This window comes from Vitis riparia, chromosome 9 (genome assembly GCF_004353265.1).
Source record: "Vitis riparia cultivar Riparia Gloire de Montpellier isolate 1030 chromosome 9, EGFV_Vit.rip_1.0, whole genome shotgun sequence".
Taxonomy (NCBI): Eukaryota; Viridiplantae; Streptophyta; class Magnoliopsida; order Vitales; family Vitaceae; genus Vitis; species Vitis riparia.
In genome coordinates this window covers 8,056,322-8,060,810 of record NC_048439.1, presented here as the reverse complement: position 1 = coordinate 8,060,810, position 4,489 = coordinate 8,056,322, and the positions used below count along the sequence as shown (strand labels likewise).

Sequence of the window (4,489 nt, the reverse complement as noted above, 5' to 3'; positions counted from 1 at the left end):
TGGCAGTTGAGTAAATAAGTGGTCGAAGTTGGCGCTTAAAAGGAAAATGTTAGACCATGGCGCTTTATGCTGAAGGATGATGGCGCTTCCTATAGCACGACGTTTTATATAAGCGTCTTCATTTATCAATTTTTACCTTGGCGCTCTATAAAAGTGACATTAAAATAACACCTTTATATATGGCTCAAAAATTTCCCATTCTTACCCACGACCTCACAGTGCCAAACATTCCCTCCATTTTTCGCAAAACCCCGACAAACCCTAGGAGCCCAGTTAACCACAATCAACATCGATCAATGACTCCAGATGAGGCTCTTGACATTGGAGATCTAGCTAGACTGTGTGTTTCCAAGCCTTAGTGTGAGATCTTAAGTATTAAAAACTGGAGATCATTTTCGAATCTCCATTTTGTGACTCTCATAACAGAGAATAAGCACTGAAACTCCATTCTTCTCTTACAAATTCCACCAACGAGCGACAAATCAGGTGATTCTCCACTCTTTCAACTCCATATTCATCATTTATTGCAAGTGTTCTGATGTTGGTCGAGTTTCTGATGTTGGTCGAGTTTCAAATCGTGCCCTAATTTTATGGGCTGTAGTGGAGAAGAAACACGGTTCGTGGTACATGCTCTGTTCTACTCTGTTCTTGATTTGTTGATTAGGCATGAAATGTGGGTTTTGTTTATTTTGATTTACCCATTTGTGCCCTATTCTGGTCACATTTTTTTACTTTTCTTGTGGCTGGTAGTGGAGAGTTCCAGTTGTGTGTTTTCTCCACCCTCAAAGACATCCTCCTTCTCGGTTGTGTCTTCTCACCCCTTATATTTCCAATTTTTTTTTTTTTTTTTTATTCCCATCTCCTTTTGTGCATGTTGAAAGTCCCTTTTAAAATAAATTCCTCCACTCTCCAAAACCACCAGCCCCCATTTTCCATTGCAATTGGTGGTTGTGTCAATTGGTAACTGTGTGCGCATGTGCAATGAATGTACGTGAGAGACAAAACAAGTTCTACTGTTATATTTTTCTGGTCAATCAAGCATAAAACAGATTCATAGGAATTGTTTTAATTCATATGTGATTCTTTATGATTAGTTTTTTTGAGAATTTGTACTGCTCCCGATTATTTTTTTTCAATGTATTTGTCCATTCTTGATTCATTCATTATTCTTTTATGGTTCTTGAAGAATTAGGCTGCATTTGGTTGGGTAGAATTGGATTTGGTTCAAAGTTCAATTTTTACGGAACTGGAGAACCGGCTTTTATCTTGGAGTTGCTTACTTGTTCTTGGGGAATTTGGGTTTATGGCTTTTAAATTCAATCGGAAATCTAGTTGGTATAGAAAACAACCAAACGGTGGACTTGACACTGGGGCATCCACCACAAAAGGGGAAAATTATCAATTCCAAGGCTGCAAATTCTATACAACCAAATTCATCTTTTATACTTTAATTTCTTTTTCTTTTTCCATATGTATGGTTTTTGGAAATTTTGAGGGAAAATGTGAGGAAAATTATCATACGGTGCTAATGAGATGATGTCTTTTTATTTTTTCAATTACAGTCAGTTCACATGAGGAATTACGAAATAATTAATTTTTCCTGTCATGACACAATATATTGTATCTTATTTCTTATGTTCAGGATTCTATTTCAGTTGAAAAGGAGGTTACCATCAGCAAGAGCATTTTAGCTTGTCCTATTTGTTATCAACCATTCACATGGACTGGTAATCTAGGTTTATCAATGTAAGCCATATCTATTATTGCCTTAAAATGAAGACGTGTCTTTATTTTTCTGATAATTCTTCTACACCCTCCACATTTTATATGCTAATTGATATTCTGTCATGTCCTTTTAAATTACCTTTTGATTTATTCTTTGTCAAGTTACAAGCTAGTCATTCTCATTTACTTAGTTTAATGTTTATATTGGATGGTTATGGAAAGAGAATCTATGTGAGGGTCTAGTTTCCACTATAGTTCTTGTAAGAAGGCATGCTTTGGTAATGAAACACATCTTGACCTGATAGTAGCTAATGGGGCCAAGAAGTATGATGAATCCATGCCAGCTGCAACAGAGATATTTAGGTACTAAGAAATTTTTTAAACAGCAATCAAACACGTTTCTATGAAAGGATGGAGTGGGTTGGTGGATCATATAGAGGATAAAGGGTCAAATGTCCATCTATGTGACACCTATTTAGTTTATGCTTTTAGGAAGTATATTTTGAATTTATGTATAGTATTGCTGGTTGCATTTGGAAGCAATTTCAAGGAAAAATGACTCATAATGGCTGCTAGAGATTTTTGCTTGTGCGTTTGGTGATGACTGGTCTCACTTTTCCTTTCTTTCTTATGGTGCTCTTTTTAAAAAAACCAATGTATGAGGCCCTTTTGGTTACTGAAGGCTGATCCAAGTTGAAAATATGCAGCTCAATGTAGCAATTCTCTTTCTTGGGAATTTTCTTTCAAACAAAAATACTGCCTATTTCTAAGCATTTGCTTTTGTGCCCGTGTATGCGAGAGAAAGAGAGCATGTTCCACTAAGATCTCTTTTGGGTGATACATAGACAATATTGGGAATTTAGATGGATGGTTCAAACTATGATACGCTGACCTTTTTCTTTATTCAGTAATTAAATTTTTATGTAGTCTGATGCATTTAGTTTATCACAATCTGCAGGTGCATGACCTTTTGACCCTATACAATGAAATTGATGCCCCTCCAAAGTGTTTGTTATTTAAAATTCCTTCAACTTGGCAAGTGAGTATCTGAACTTAGTGCTTGCATGGTATATAGAAGCTAATAACTTTCATCCCACTATGGTCCCTTAATAGTTGGTTTTCAATTCAGGGAATAGAGGCCTCAAGGTTGCTGGAATCTGAGGGCATATAGACACATTTGACTTTTGTTTACAGGTTAGTTTTTCAGGACAGATTATCCATTCTATTACCCAAACCTTGGTTTATAATATGCAAAAAGTAATTGTGTATAAGATGAAATAACTCAAGGCTAGTTTCAAATTCCACTTTGAAAATCAAGTGATGGTTAAATTGTTTCTCATGATTTGGCAAATCAAAAGGTTTTCCTATGCATTCATCACTAAATATTTCTGGATACAAATACACCAACTACTAGGTAGCTGCTAAGAAGCACAAGCACCATTGTATCTCCATGCCTTGATTCCTCATAGTCCCTCCTATGACACTCAAAGAGACCCATGCATTGCTTAGTCCTAAATGAGCCATGAAAAGCATAATGTGAATATGCCATGACAGAAACTGTGAATATGCCATGATAGAAACCTTAACCATGAAATGAGGTTGATACTAATATGTTATTCAGCACTTAGCAGGAGTTAAGAGCTACAATTCATATTCTTTGCCTTTTTCCTTGTTATATCTCTCATTCTTATTTTGATTTACTGTAAACAACAAACAACTTCCATATTTGTTTCCCTTTTATACGTGTACATGTACAGTGAATCTCATCTTAAAACCTTATGGCTAATCATTTGATGACTTGATCTTTAAAATTTAATATCTCCATTTAAAAAAATAATAATTTCCACTAAATAAATAAATAAATTAAATAATAATAATAATGATAGCAATAAAGCTAATTATCTTTTTCTTTTATTAAAAAATAAAATATTCCGGCATCAAATTTTCAATCTTTTATTAAAAAATTGATTTTATTAAAATAAAAATTAAAATCTCTTTTTTTTCAAAAAATTATCTTATTTTCCAATCTAAACACTTAATATTTTATTTTCAAAAAAAACATTCAAGCGTGAACTCCTACATTTAAAAAATATCCTAATTTTTCGATTTAAAACTTTATCTCTCTAATAAAAAAATGATTTTTCAATAAATAATAATAATAATAATAACAATGAAGCTAATTCTCCCTTTTTTTATTAAAAAAATAAAACATTCTGGCATCAATTTTTCAATCTTTTATTAAAAAATTGATTTTATTAAAAAAAAATAAAAATCTCATTTTTTATTAAAAAAAAATTCTGATTTTCCAATCTAAAAACTTAAATTTTTTATTTTCCAAAAAAATAACATTTAAGTGTCAACTCCTTCGTTTAAAAAATATCCTGATTTTTTGATTTAAAATCTCTCTAATAAAAAAAATAAATTTTCAATTAATTAATTAATTAATTAATTAATAATAATAATAATAATAATAATAACAATAATAACAATAAAGCTAATTCTCCTTTTTTTTTATTAAAAAAATAAAATATTCCGGCATCACTTTTTCAATCTTTTATTAAAAAATTGATTTTATTAAAAAATAAAAAATAAAAATCTCCTTTTTTATTAAAAAAAAAAAATCTGATTTTCCAATTTAAAAACTTAATCTTTTATTTTCCAAAAACAAAAAAAAAAAACATTCAAGTGTCAACTCCTCCGTTTAAAAAAATCCTGATTTTTCGATTTAAAACTTAATCTCTCCAACAAAAAAAATGATTTTTCA

General features: G+C 31.4%; 1 long non-coding RNA gene across 1 annotated transcript; it reads left to right on the top strand.

The window, feature by feature from the left end:
• Positions 1–311: 311 nt before the first annotated feature.
• Positions 312–2,919, top strand: LOC117921431. The gene is made up of 4 exons (XR_004652338.1): positions 312–486; positions 1,643–1,746; positions 2,684–2,764; positions 2,855–2,919. It is a non-coding gene; the product is annotated as an uncharacterized LOC117921431 (long non-coding RNA).
• Positions 2,920–4,489: the final 1,570 nt, after the last annotated feature.